The following is a 16,245-nucleotide window of genomic DNA, read 5'->3' on the forward strand; positions in this document are numbered from 1 at the left end:
GACGCATCTGAGGCCGGTATCGGGGCAGTTCTTTCACAACGGTCCGGCACACCACCTAAGCTCCGCCCCTGTGCTTTTTATTCTAAGAAGCTCAGTCCGGCGGAACGGAATTATTACGTAGGGGACAGGGAGCTGTTAGCCGTAGTACAGGCCCTAAAGGTGTGGAGGCATTGGCTTGAGGGGGCTCAACACCCTTTCCTCATTCTGACCGACCACCGTAACCTGGAATACATTCGGGCAGCTAGGAGACTGAATCCTCGCCAGGCTCGATGGACTATGTTTCTCGCCCGGTTTGTGTTCAAGATCACTTACATCCCTGGGTCCCAGAACGGGAAGGCAGATGCCCTGTCCCTGCGGTATGACACGGAGGAGAGGTGCGTGGAGCCCATTCCCATTCTACCGGAGTCTTGTCTGGTGGCACCGGTGGTGTGGGAGGTCGATGCGGAGATCGAGCGGGCATTACGCACCGACCCTAGCCCTCCACAGTGTCCGGTGGGTCGGACGTACGTCCCGCTCGAGGTCCGGGATCGGCTGATTTATTGGGCTCACACGTCACCCTCCTCTGGACATCCAGGTATTGGCCGGACAGTGCACTGCCTTAGTACGAAGTACTGGTGGCCAACGTTAGCCAGGGATGTGAGGGTTTATGTCTCCTCCTGCTCAGTGTGTGCCCAGTGTAAGGCGCCCAGACACTTGCCCAGGGGTAAATTACAACCCCTGCCCGTTCCACAACGACCCTGGTCTCACCTCTCGGTGGATTTTGTTACCGACCTTCCCTCCTCACAAGGGAATACCACCATCCTGGTCGTTGTGGATCGGTTCTCGAAGGCCTGTCGTCTCCTTCCCATGCCGGGTCTTCCTACTGCCCTACAGACCGCTGAGGCTCTATTTACTCACGTCTTCCGGCATTACGGGGTACCCGAGGATATAGTGTCCGATCGAGGCCCCCAGTTTACCTCCAGAGTCTGGAGAGCCTTTATGGAACGGTTGGGGGTCTCGGTGAGCCTTACCTCGGGTTACCACCCGGAGAGTAATGGGCAGGTCGAACGAGTCAACCAGGATGTGGGTAGGTTTCTGAGGTCATATTGTCAGGGCCGGCCGGAGGAGTGGGCGAGATATGTGCCCTGGGCCGAGATGGCACAGAACTCTCTCCGCCACTCCTCCACTAGACTAACCCCTTTCCAGTGTGTGTTAGGGTACCAGCCGGTTCTGGCACCTTGGCATGAGAGCCAGATCGAGGCCCCTGCTGTGGATGAGTGGGTGCGGCGCTCGGAGGAGACGTGGAACGCTGCACACGTCCATCTGCAGCGAGCCATCCGTCGACAGAAGGCGAGCGCCGACCTACACCGCAGTGAGGGGCCAGTGTACGCACCTGGAGATCGAGTCTGGCTCTCAACCAGAAACCTGCCCCTCCGCCTGCCCTGCCGGAAGCTGGGTCGGCGGTTTGTGGGGCCTTTTAAAGTCCTGAGGAGATTGAACGAGGTGTGTTACAGGTTACAACTGCCCATTGATTACAAGAATATTAACCCCTCGTTCCATGTGTCTCTCCTCAGGCCGGTGGTAGCTGGTCCACTCCAGGACTTTGAGATTGAGGAGACTCCTCCGCCCCCGTTGGACATCGAGGGGGCTCCGGCGTACACTGTTCTGACCATCCTGGATTCGAGACGCCGGATGGGGGTCTCCAATATCTCGTGGAGTGGGAGGGGTGACGGTCCGGAGGAGCGGTGCTGGGTGCCGAGGAGGGACATTCTGGATCCGTCCCTGCTGACCGAATTCCATCGCGGTCATCCTACGCGCCCTGCTCCGCGTCCTCCTGGTCGTCCCCGAGGCCGGGGGCGGCGCACGGCTGGAGCCGCGCGTCAAGGGGGGGGTACTGTCACGGTTTCGGCCGAGGCGGCCCCTCCTCCTTGTTCGGGCAGGTTTCGGCGGTCGTCGTCTCCGGAGTACTAGCTGCCACCGTTCTATGTTTCTTGTTTGATTGGTTTTGTCTGTTGGTCACACCTGTTTTGTGTTATGTCTCATTAAGCACCCTATTTAGTTCCTTGTTGTTAGTTAGGTGTTGTGTGTAATTGTTCCTTGTCGTGTTGCTGCGCTACCGGTATTTTGGTGCGCTATTTTGTAGCTTACCTCCTTGTTTGTATTTAGGAGAAGATTACGCACTTGTTTAGTGCGCCCGTTTGTGTACGCCTGTGCGCGCTTTTCTCACCTCCGGGCTGGTTTTGGATTATTTTTGTGTGATCTACTATAGTATTTTGTTGGACTTTACTTCTGCGTCCTGCGCCTGATTCCACACCACACCTACCTACAGCAACTCGTGACACTCTTATCCAGAGCGACTTACAGTTAGTGAGTGCATACATCATTTTTTATTTTTTTCATACTGGCCCCCCATGGGAATCGAACCCACAACCTTGGCGTTGCAAACGCCATGCTCTACCAACTGAGCCACATCCCTGCCGGCATTCCCTCCCCTACCCTGGACGACGCTGGGCCAATTGTGCGCCGCCCCATGGGTCTCCCGGTCGCGGCCGGCTACGACAGAGCCTTGGACCACTGCGCCACTCGGGAGTACAATATTACTGCACTGTTGGCGCTAGGAACACAAGCTTTTCGCTACACCCGCAATAATATCTGCTAAATATGTGTATGTGACTGATTTGATTTGATTAGCTAGCCTGTCTAACTATCTTAGCTGGCATGCCTGCTGGCAAGGTTGGTAGACTTTAAAAAAGCAAGCCATTACTAAATGTACTGAGTAAGACTCACATTCCTTTCAATCTTTTACCCAGACTTTAGCTGCGATGCAAAGAAGAATATTTTGTTTCTTTAAAATTAATAACCACCAGTCAGGAGGATATAGCCAGCTCAATGGGTATTTCTAGATATGCAGAAAACGAAAAAAATGTTTTACATAAAATTAAGCATAATGATTATGGCGCTAGATTGCAGGTGTTTCAGGTGTTTGAAAAATGCTAAATTCTCTCAAATTCTCCAACCCAGCCATCCAAACTTATTTCGTGCCCCCTCAGCAGAAAACATGAATACAATTGGACAGACCCTGGACAGACCACAGTTTACAAAACATAAAATGATGAGCGGATATACAGTTCAGACTTGACATAACTGAAAATACATACAGTACTTGAAACAAAATACAGTGCTCAATATATTTTAACTACTGACATAGTGGTGGGAAATATATGCAAGAAGGTTATCAGGCATGAGTTGGTCACAATGTGGTTAGTACTAGGGCTGTCAAACATTTTAAACATTTAAAGATGCACTATGCAGAAATCACTCTGCCATTTCCTGGTTGCTAAAATTCTAATTGTTCACCTAATTTCAGTTTATGGTTCAAAACAAGCAATTATAGTGTAGAGAATCATTGTAACATATTAACCACTGTGAAATATATTTTCCATAACCTAAAATATTTTATTTTCAGCTGTTTGAAGCTGGTGTACAAAAAGCATTACAAAAATATTGACATCTTGATTTTGTCTAAAGTAACGGTTAGCAAAATCTGGTGAATTGATAAAGCAAGCTCTCACTTGTTTTGACATCACATTGTTGTTTTTAGCTGTATAGACTATCTATTTTGAATGTTTTCAGAGTATTTGTAACTCTTTAATCACAAAAATATATATATAATTAGTGCACTAAAATTTCAAAAAGTTACCTAAAGTTAACTGATTAACTTTGACAATCCTAATTATTACACAATCAAAGGTATTACAATTTGTGCAGAGATGTGTTTTTTTTCTTTGGCAGGATGATCCAGAGGAAGGCATGTCAAATTGACTTCAGCCACCCAAGCCATAGACTACTCACTCTGCTACCGTCCGGCAAACGGTACAGGAGCATCGGCTCTTTGACCAACAGGCTCTGAAACAGCTTCAACCCCCAAGCCATCAGACTGCAAAATAGTTTATCAAATGTTTCCCCGGTCTATCTGCATTGACCCTATCTTGCACAGACTATACTGTATATACACTCACTCACACACACTAGTTTCAAGTTTTATTAGTCATATTTACAGAATGCACATGGTATACACCGTCCAACAAAATGCTTACTTGCAGGTTCCTTCTCGACAATGCAACAACAATAAGAAATAATAAAAGATAAGAATACGAACATAAAGTAATTGGCTCAATAGAACATAATAAACATTTTAGCATTAGTATAATACAGGAAGGCACAATTGATAGTACAATATTTACAAGTGTTTTGGGGAAGGGAGGATTGGGGTGCAAGTGTTTAAATTGTGCAGTATTTAGCAATAATAAATAAGAGTCTGGTAGCAGCAGTTGTGATGTGTCTGTAGCATGATGTGTGTGTGTGTGTGTGTGTGTGTGTGTGTGTGTGTGTGTGTGTGTATGTGTGTGTGTGCGTGAGGTGTGTGTGGATGAGTGGATGTCTGTGTGACTGTGTGAGTGACTGCATATGTGCTAAGGCACAGACAGTCAGTGCAAGTGGTCAGTCCAGTTCAAGTGTTCAGCAGTCTGATGGCTTGTAGATAGAAACTGTCTCTGAGCCTGTTGGTATCAGACCTCATGCTCCGATACCGTCTGCCTGACAGTGAGGGAGTGAATAGCTCGTCGCTGGTGTGTGTTGGGTCCTTGATGATGCTGCACGACTTCCTCAGGCACCGTTTCGATTAGATGTCCTGGATGGGAGACTGGTCCCAGTGATGTACAGGGCTGTCTTCACCAAAAGCTGGAGGGCCTTGCGGTCGTGGATGGAGCAATTCCTGTGATGCAACCGGTCAGGATGCTCTCGATGGTGCAGCGGTAGTATTTGGAAAGGACATTTCTTCAGCCACATTAGGAAGTAGCGGCACTGTTACGCCCTCTTGACAAGAGTGGTGGTGTTGTTGGTCTATGTCAAGTCCTCAGTGATGTGGACGCCGAGGAACTTAAAAATGCTGACTGTCTCTACTGCAGTCCCGTTGATGTGGATCGGGGCATGTTCCCTCCACTGCTTACAGAAGTCAACAATCAACTCCTTTGTTTTGCTGACATTGAGGGAGAGGTTGTTGTCCTGGCACCACAATGCCAGTTCACTTACCTCCTCCCTATAGGAGTAAGCATTTCACAGTAAAGTCTACACCTGCTCTATTCGGCGCATGGGACAAATACAATTATATTTTATTTGATAAATCAGGAGCTCAAAGAATGACACTCCAAGGTTAAATGGAAAGGAGAACAAACGAAAAAGAAAACAGGATAATGGTGAACAAAGTGTATTACTGCCGGTGATAACGTTAGCTATATATTGAGGCATGTCATTATCTTCTCTCTCTCTCTCTCTCCTTGCTCTTTTAAATCACATTTTATTCGTCACACGCTTCAAAAACAACAGGTGTAGAGTAACAGTGCATGCCAATTGCACGCTCCTTCAAAATTTGAGACATCTGTGGCATTGTGTTGTGTGACAAAACTGTACATTTTAGTGGCCTTTTACTGTCCCCAGCACAAGATGCACCTGTGTAATGATCATGCTGTTTAATCAGCTTCTTGATATGCCACACCTATCAGGTGGATGGATTCTCTTGACAAAGGAGAAATGCTCACTAACAGGGATGTAAACAAATGTGTGCACAACATTTTAGAGAAATAAGCTTTTTTGTGCGTATGGAACATTTCAGAGGTATTTTATTTCAGTTCATGAGATCAACACTTTACATGTTGCGTTTATTTATTTTTTCAGTATATTTAGCAGTCTTATGACTTGGGGGTAAAACCTGTTCATGGTCCTGTTGGTTCCAGACTTGGTGCATCGGTATCGCTTGCCGTGCGGTAGCAGAGAGAACAGTCTATGACGGGTGGCTGGAGTCTTTTACAATTTTTTTTAGGGCCTTCTTCTGACACCGCCTGGTATTGAGGTCCTGGATGGCAGGGAGCTCGGCCCCAGTGATGTACTGTGTTGTACACACTACCCTCTGTAGCGCCTTGCGATCGGATTCCAAGCAGTTGCAATACCAAGCGATGATGCAGCCAGTCAAGATGCTCTCAAGGGTGCAGATATGTAACTTTTTTAGGATCTGAGGGCCCATGCCAAATCTTTTCAGCCTCCTGAGGGGGAAGAGGCATTGTCGTGCCCTCTTCACGACTGTGTTGGTGTGTGTGGACCATGATAGCCCTCCTTTTCCTGTAGTCCACGATCAGCTCCTTTGTCTTGCTCACGTTGAGGGAGAGGTTGTTGTCCTGGCACCACATTACCAGGTCTCTAACCTCCTCCATATAGGCTGTCTCATAGGCTTCTGAGGTTTGTAATTTCCAAGTTGAGATTTCAGACTTCGTTTTCCCTTATGAAAAATGTATCAACCCCTACAAAAACGTCCATTAATTATATTCCACATAATAATTCATATTTCCTGTTGCTGCAGGGTAATGTTCCTGCTGTAGCAAACTGGATCAAATTAAGATCCTACATCTGTAATAGTTTACCATAGTTCACCATTATAGACAGTACAGTATTATGACATTAAAATGACACATTGCTACAGGGAATATGCATTCCTATGTTTACTTGTTATTATAGACATTGTTCATGAACAGGTTGGGGTCAATATTTACATTTAGTTATGTTTATCATCTTCTAAAAGTGTCATTTTATTACAATCACACCCAACACCTATTCTACAAAAAACAAACTAACATCCCCCTCCCCAAAACTAAAACAGTGACCACTGCCAATACCCACTACAATCAGACAGGTGTTAAATCAGCCAGGAAATGTTATTCGTCCTGTACAGGGGACTGCTCTCAGTGAGAGCGAGAGCGGGTTAATGGGCCCTATGCAAGTAGAGTAAAATACATGTACATCCAGATGGCCTTTAGCCAAAACATATCCTGCTCCACGAACCTCTTCATTTTGAGACTATACAATCTTGGGTTCTTTGGCTGTCCCCAAATCAAATCAAATCAAATTGTATTTGTCACATGCGCCGAAAACAACAGGTGTAGACCTTACCGTGAAATGCTTACTTACAAGCCCTTAACCAACAATGCAGTTCAATAAATAGAGTTAAGAAAATATTTACTAAATAAACTAAAGTAAAAAATTAAGTAAAGGGTTACACACTAAAATAACAATAACAAGGCTATATACAGGGGGTACCGGTACTGAGTCAATGTGTACAGGTTAGTCAAGGTAATTTACACATGTAGGTAGGGGTAAAGTGACTATGCATAGATAATAAACAGCGAGTAGCAGCAGTGTAAATGTAAATAGTCTGAGTGGCCATTTGATTAATTGTTCAGCAGTCTTATGCTTGGGGGTAGAAGCTTGCTGTGTGGTAGCAGAGAGAACAGTCTGACTTGGGTGACTGGAGTCTTTGACAATTTTTTGGGCCTTCCTCTGACACCGCCTAGTATATAGGTCCTGGATGGCAGGAAGCTTGGCCCCAGTGATGTACTGGACCGTACGCACTACCCTCTGTAGCGCCTTACCGTCGGATGCCGAGCAGTTGCCATACCAAGTGGTGATGTAACCAGTCAGAATGCTCTCGATGGTGCAGCTGTAGAACTTTTTGAGGATCTGGGGTCCCATGACAAATCTTTTCAGTCTCTTGAGGGGGAATAGGCTTTGTCGTGCCCTCTTCGTGACTTTCTTGGTGTGTTTGGACAATGATAGTTTGTTGGTGATGTGGACACCAAGGAACTTCAATCTCTCGACCCGCTCCACTACAGCCCCGTCGATGTGAATGGGGGCGTGTTTGGCCCTCCTTTTCATGTAGTCCACGATCAGCTCCTTTGTCTTGCTCACGTTGAGGGAGAGGTTGTTGTCCTGGCACCACATTACCAGGTCTCTAACCTCCTCCATATAGGCTGTCTCACCGTTGTTGGTGATCAGGCCTACCACTGTTGTGTCGTCAGCAAACTTAATGATGGTGTTGGAGTCGTGCTTGGCCATGCAGTCATGGGTGAACAGGGAGTACAGGAGGGGACTAAGCACGCACCCCTGAGGAGCCCCCGTGTTGAGGATCAGCATGGCAGATGTATTGTTACCTACCCTTACCACCTGGGGGCGTCCCGTCAGGATCCTGTTGCAAAGGGAGGTGTTTAGTCCCAGGGTCCTTAGCTTAGTGAGTAACTTTGTGGGGACTATGGTGTTGAACACTGAGCTGAATTGGAGTGGGTCTAGGGTTTCCGGGATGATGGTGTTGATGTGAGCCATGACCATCCTTTCAAAGCACTTCATGGCTACTGACGTGAGTGCCAAGGGTGGTAGTCATTTAGGCAGGTTACCTTCGCTTTCTTGGGCACACAGACTATGGTGGTCTGCTTGAAACGTGTAGGTATTATAGACTCGTTCAGGGAGATGTTGAATATGTCAGTGAAGACACTTGCCAGTTGATCCGCGCATGCTCTGAGTACACGTCCTGGTAATCCGTCTGGCCCCGCAGTCCTGTGAATGTTAACCTGTTTAAAGGTCTTGCTGACATCGGCTGTGGAGAGCGTGAGCACACAGTCGTCCGGAACAGCTGGTGCTCTCATGCATGCTTCAGTGTTGCTTGACCTCAATGAAGACCAATTGCAATACCAATTATTCAAGGGATTAGTATAGTCATCCATGTATTACATTGACATTACCAAAATAGTAAGTGACTGCCAAAAATACGTTGTTATTTCAGAAACATATGAGAAGTGTTGACTCAGAGCAGCCTATGGAGGATGTGGGTGTCAAGTTGATAAGGATAGTAGGGAAGGACCAGCAAAGATAATGAGCAACCTAGACTGGATCTGCTTTGACAGCAACAGCGCTGAAATAGGAACACACAACAGCTAGGACAGACTAATGAAGCTCCAAGGAAAGAATAGTCAATAAAGTGGGGTGGTCTGTCTGACCAATGCATTATTCAGTAAAACGCCCAACGCCCACCTACCTACCTGCTATTTACTTAGCAGATGTAAGCCATTGCCCTAGGATTTCAGAATTGTACTTCTAAAAGGGTAAGATGATCATTTGAGTGATATCTTCCTGTTGAAAATGACATGCATTTGTTCTGTAATGAATAAAGCATGTGCACATCAGAGAAGAAAGTGGGGATGCTGAAAAATACAGAAAGAAACATGAGCAAAACATGAATAATGAAACTAAACCTTGACTTGTAAACTCATTATGTTCTGTTTCAGACATGCTTGTATTGAAGTGTGCAGGGTGGGTGTTTATGTTAACACCTTTAAAAATGGTATTTACCTCTATCTGCCCTGATGCAAGAGTCAGTATGTGCTGAGGAAAGGAGGAAATGGAGGAACTGATTCTCAAGCTGTGATTGCAGGTTGTGAAAGGGTCGAAAGGTACCTGCAACATATAAAACTAACAGAAACATTGAATCCGAAGACCACCATCATTGCCAACATAAAGGGCTGTACAGAGTGAGCAGTAGGGTGTTTCTGGGAACAGAAAATCAGGGTTTGAGAGGGTTGAATTAGTCAACATGCATCCACACCCAAAAAAAATTAAAAAATACTTTGCTGAGGGGCATTCTATTTTGCTGATAAGCCCAGCATAGCATTGTCATTAAAAAGCTTTTAATTAGTTTAGATTGGATTGCACCAATTCCATCTAAACTCAGCTGATAAAAGAATGAAAAAATCGCCCCACCCACTGCGACACATTCGTTTTCAAAATGTAACTGGCAAAACATCTCTTAGACCAATATGTTTGTGATATCTGTTGTTATTGAACCGTCATTACTGGATAGATGCGTCCAGCAGTGGTACAGAATCAGTCAATGAACAGTCCAGACTCTGATTAAATCTCAATTACATCCTTGTGGTGTAAAAGGTTCTCATAACACAAAAACTGTCCAGTCGTGCTGATGATTATAGGATGTTTGAATAAAACATTCACCTGATGTTGCAAGAACGTTCATAGAAAATTTTTATCTTTCCTTTAAAGATTCCCAGAATGTTTCATTTGGTTGTGGGAACAGTCTGGTGAGAACATTGTGGGGACTTCACAAAAGATATGTTCCCAAAACACAAAAACTGTCCAATTGTGCGGAGGATTCTACAATGTTTCTTTTAGGGTGCAGAAAGCATTCACCTGATGTTACAAGAACGTTCCTAGAACACATATTGTATGTTCTTTAAAGGTTCCCAGAATGTTTGTTTAGGTTATGGGAACATTGTGTTGATATGACAAGAGATTGGTTTCCAAAACACAAACTGTCCAGTAGTGCTGACATTCAGATAATGTTTATACCAGGATACACAACATATTCCTTTGATGTTGCAAGAATGTTGACAGAACAGCTTTTCTGAGTTAATTAAAGGTTTCCAGAATTTTTATTTAGGTTGTGGGAAAAGTGTGGGTACATAACAAGAGATAGGTTCCCAAAACACAAAATAGTTGTCTCTAAATCACTTACAATACAATCCTCAAATGAAAATTGCCATTAAATCTGGAGTGAAACATAATGGGGATGTATTCCAATCTGCGTTAAGGAGCTACAATTTTGCATGCTGAGAATGTAATATAAGATTTTCTAAATGTTCTGAGGATCTCCAATACTAGGTAAAATGTATATTGTGTGAACATCAATGGAATATTATGTTAAACCTAAAACAAATATGCTATGAACATCACAAAAGCTGATTTATTTGGAAATTGTGGAACATTGTGCAACGTTTGGGAATGTTCTGTGCAACCTTTGTGAATATCATTATAATATTCCTGTAACATCCCAGATAACTTCCATTATGTGGTCCTCTGTAGCTCAGCTGGTAGAGCACGGCGCTTGTAATGCCAAGGTAGTGGGTTCGATCCCCGGGACCACCCATACACAAAAAAAAAAATATGTATGCACGCATGACTGTAAGTCGCTTTGGATAAAAGCTTCTGCTAAATGGCATATTATATTATTATAATTACATGTTCTGGGAACCTTTAAAGAACTTAGACCAGGTGTTCTGTCAACATTCTTACAACATTAAGGGAATGTCCTGTGCAATCTAACTTAAACATTGTATGAATGTCATCACAACTGAGCATATTTAGTGTTTTGGGAACCTATCTCCTGTAATGTACCCACACTGTTCCCACCGTTGATGCACCATTGAGTGCATCCTGTCGAGTTGTACCACTGCATTGTATGGCATCTGCACAGTTCGCAACAACAGGGCTCTCCAGAGGGTGGGGCGGTCTTGCCCAACGCATCACCGGGGGCACACTGCCTGCCCTCCAGGACATCTACAGCACCCGGTGTCACAGGAAGGCCAAAAAGATAATCAAGGACCTCAGCCACCTGAGCCACGGCCTGTTCACCCCGATACAATCCAGAAGGCGAGGTCAGTACAGGTGCATCAAAGCTGGGACGAGAGACTGAAAAACAGCTTCTATCTCAAGGCCATCAGACTGTTAAATAGTCACCACTAGACGGCCTCCACCCAGTACCCTGCCCTGAACATTAGTCACTGTCACTAGCCGGCTACCACCCGGTTAGTCTACTATGCACCTTAGAGGCTGCTGCCCTATGTACATAGTCACAGAACACTGGTCACTTTAGTAATGTTTAAATAATAACTGTTATACCCACTTCATAAGTATATACTGTATTCTAGTCAAGGTCTGTCCTATTTAACTATTGCTGTACATACTATTCATCAGATATACTACATATTCTATCCATATATTGTCCATATTGTCTATACATCCCATCGCACACACACACACACACACACACAAATAAACATATATATATATATATATACACACATATATATACACACATACATATATATACATGTTCAGTGAGGGAAAACAGTTTTTGATCCCCTGCTGATTTTGTACGTTTGCCCACTGACAAAGACATGATCAGTCTATAATTTTAATGGTAGGTTTATTTGAACAGTGAGAGACAGAATAACAACAAAAAATCCAGAAAGACGCATGTCAAAAATGTTATACATTGATTTGCATTTTAATGAGGGAAATAAGTATTTGACCCCCTCTCAATCAGAAAGATTTCTGGCTCCCAGGTGTCTTTTGTACAGGTAACGAGCTGAGATTAGGAGCACACTCTTAAAGGGAGTGCTCCTAATTTCAGCTTGTTACCTGTATAAAAGACACCTGTCCACAGAAGCAATCAATCAATCAGATTCCAAACTCTCCACCATGGCCAAGACCAAAGAGCTCTCCAAGGATGTCAGGGACAAGATTGTAGATCTACACAAGGTTGGAATGGGCTACAAGACCATCGGCAAGCAGCTTAGTGAGAAGGTGACAACAATTGGTGCGATTATTCGCAAATAGAAGAAACACAAAAGAACTGTCAATCTCCCTCAGCCTGGGGCTCCATGCAAGATCTCACCTTGTGGAGTTGCAATTATCATGAGAACGGTGAGGAATCAGCCCAGAACTACACAGGAGGATCTTGTCAATGATCTCAAGGCAGCTGGGACCATAGTCACCAAGAAAACAATTGGTAACACACTACGCCGTGAAGGACTGAAATCCTGCAGCGCCCGCAAGGTCCCCCTGCTCAAGAAAGCACATATACATGCCCGTCTGAAGTTTGCCAATGAACATCTGAATGATTCAGAGGAGAACTGGGTGAAAGTGTTGTGGTCAGATGAGACCAAAATGGAGCTCTTTGGCATCAACTCAACTCGCTGTGTTTGGAGGAGGAGGAATGCTGCCTATGACCCCAAAAACACCATCCCCACCGTCAAATATGGAGGTGGAAACATTATGCTTTGGGGGTGTTTTTCTGCTAATGGGACAGGACAACTTCACTGCATCAAAGGGACGATGGACGGGGCCATGTACCGTCAAATCTTGGGTGAGAACCTACTTCCCTCAGCCAGGGCATTGAAATGGGTCGTGGATGGGTAATCCAGCATGAAAATGACCCAAAACACACGGCCAAAGCAACAAAGGAGTGGCTCAAGAAGAGGTACATTAAGGTCCTGGAGTGGCCTAGCCATTCTCCAGACCTTAATCCCATAGGAAATCTGTGGAGGGAGCTGAAGGTTCGAGTTGCCAAACGTCAGCAAAGAGAAGATCTGCAAAGAGGAGTGGGACAAAATCCCTCCTGAGATGTGTGCAAACCTGGTTGCCAACTACAAGAAACGTCTGACCTCTGTGATTGCCAACAAGGGTTTTGCCACCAAGTACTAAGTCATGTTTTGCAGAGGGATCAAATCCTTATTTCCCTCATTATAATGTAAATCAATTTATAAAAATTTTTACATGCGTTTTTCTGGATTTTGTTGTTGTTATTCTGTCTCTCACTGTTCAAATAAACCTACCAATAAAACTATAGACTGATCAAAATCAGCAGGGGATCAAATACTTTTTTCCCTCAATGTACATATATATATATATATATATATATATATATATATATACACATGAACATTTATATACATATATATATATATGAATATATATATATATATATACACATATACACATATACACACATATACACATATATACACATACATATGTATACATACATATATACGTATATACATATACACACATATATATATACACAGTGCACTCGGAAAGTATTCAGACCCCTTGCCTTTTTCCACATTTTGTTACAATGGATTAAATAAAACATTTTCCTCATCAATCTACACACATTACCCCATAATGACAAAGCGAAAACAAGTTTGTAGAATGTTTACAAATGTATATAAAAATAAAAACGGAAATACCTTATTTACATAAGTATTCAGACCCTTTGCTATGAGACTGGAAATTCAGCTCAGGTGCATCCTGTTTCCATTGATCATCCTTGAGATGTTTCTACAGCTTGATTGGAGTCCACCTTTGGTAAATTTAATTGATTGGACATGATTTGGAAAGGCACACACCTGTCTACAGTCGTGGTCAAAAGTTTTGAGAATGACACAAGTATTGGTTTTCACAAAGTTTGCTGCTTCAGAGTTTTTAGATATTTTTGTCAGATGTTACTATGGTATACTGAAGTATAATTACAAGCATTCAATAAGTGTCAAAGGCTTTTATTGACAATTACATTAAGTTTATGCAAAGAGTCAATATTTGCAGTGTTGAGCCATCTTTTTCAAGACCTCTGCAATCCGCCCTGGCATGCTGTCAATTAACTTCTGGGCCACATCCTGACTGATGGCAGCCCATTCTTGCATAATCAATGCTTGGAGTTTGTCAGAATTTGTGGGTTTTTGTTTGTCCACCCGCCTCTTGAGGATAGACCACAAGTTCTCAATGGGATTAAGGTCTGGGGAGATTCCTGGCCATGGACACAAAATGTCGATGTTTTGTTCCCCGAGCCACTTAGTTATCACTTTTGCCTTATGGCAAGGTGCTCCATCATGCTGGAAAAGGCATTGTTCATCACCAAACTTTTCTTGGATGGTTGGGAGAAGTTGCTCTCAGAGTATGTGTTGGTACCATTCTTTATTCATGGCTGTGTTCTTAGGCAAAATTGTGAGTGAGCCCACTCCCTTGGCTGAGAAGCAACCCCACACATGAATGGTCTCAGGATGCTTTACTGTTGGCATGACACAGGACTGATGGTAGCGCTCACCTTGTTTTCTCCGGACAAGCTTTTTTCTGGATGCCCCAAACAATCGGAAAGGGGATTCATGAGAGAAAATGACTTTACCCCAGTCCTCAGCAGTCCAATCCCTGTACCTTTTGCAGAATATCAGTCTGTCCCTGATGTTTTTCCTGGAGAGAAGTGGCTTCCTCGCTGCCCTTCTTGACACCAGGCCATCTTCCAAAAGTCTTTGCTCACTGTGCGTGCAGATGCACTCACACCTGCCTGCTGCCATTCCTGAGCAAGCTCTGCACTGGTGGTGCCCCGATCCCGCAGCTGAATCAACTTCAGGAGACAGTTCTGGCGCTTGCTGGACTTTCTTGGGCGCCCTGAAGCCTTCTTCACAACAATTGAACCTCTCTCCTTGAAGTTATTGATGATCCGATAAATGGTTGATTTAGGTGCAATCTTACTAGCAGCAATATCTTTGCATGTGAAGCCCTTTTTGTGCAAAGCAATGATGACGGTACTTGTTTCCTTGCAGGTAACCGTGGTTAACAGAGGAAGAACAATGATTTCAAGCACCACCCTCCTTTTAAAGCTTCCAGTCTGTTATTATAACTCAATCAGCATGACAGAGTGATCTCCAGCCTTGTCCTCGTCAGCACTCTCACCTGTGTTAACGAGAGAATCACTGACATGATGTCAGCTGGTCCTTTTGTGGCAGGGCTGAAATGCAGTGGAAATGTTTTTGGGGGATTAAGTTCATTTTCATGGCAAAGAGGGACTTTGCAATTAATTGCAATTCATCTGAACACTCTTCATAACATTCTGGAGTATATGCAAATTGCCATCATAAAAACTGAGGCAGCAGACTTTGTGAAAATTAATATTTGTGTAATTCTCAAAACTTTTGGTATATAAGGTCCCACTGTTGACAGTGCATGTCAGAGCAAAAAACAATCCTTGAGGTCGACGGAATTGTCCGTAGAGCTCAGAGACAGGATTGTGTCGAGGCATAGATCTGGGGAAAGGTACCAAAAAAATTCTGCAGCATTGAAGGTCCCCAAGAACACAGTGGCCTCCATCATTCTTAAATGGAAGAAGTTTGGAACCACCAAGACTCTTCCTAGAGCTGGCCGCCCGGCCAAACCGAGCAATCCGGGGAGAAGGGCCATGGTCAGGGAGGTGACCAAGAACCCGATAGTCACTCTGACAGAGCTCCAGAGTTCCTCTGTGGAGATGGGAGAACATTCCAGAAGGATAACCACCTCTGCAGCTCTCCACCAAACATTACAAAATGTGGAAAAAGGGAAGGGGTCTGAATACTTTCCGAATGCACTGTGTGTGTGTATATATATATATATATATATATATATATATATATATATATATATATATATCTCTACAGTGGGGGAGAACAAGTATTTGATACACTGCCGATTTTGCAGGTTTTCCTACTTAAAAAGCATGTCGAGGTCTGTAATTGTTATTGGTACACTTCAACTGTGAGAGACGGAATCTAAAACAAAAATCCAGAAAATCACATTGTATGATTTTTTAGTAATGAATTTGCATTTTATTGCATGACATAAGTATTTGATACATCAGAAAAGCAGAACTTAATATTTGGTACAGAAACCTTTGTTTGCAATTACAGAGATTTTGGCCCACTCCTCCATACAGACCTTCTCCAGATCCTTCAGGTTTCGGGGCTGTCGCTGGGCAATACGGACTTTCAGCTCCCTCCAAAGATG

This window comes from Coregonus clupeaformis, chromosome 29 (assembly GCF_020615455.1).
Source record: "Coregonus clupeaformis isolate EN_2021a chromosome 29, ASM2061545v1, whole genome shotgun sequence".
NCBI lineage: Eukaryota > Metazoa > Chordata > Actinopteri > Salmoniformes > Salmonidae > Coregonus > Coregonus clupeaformis.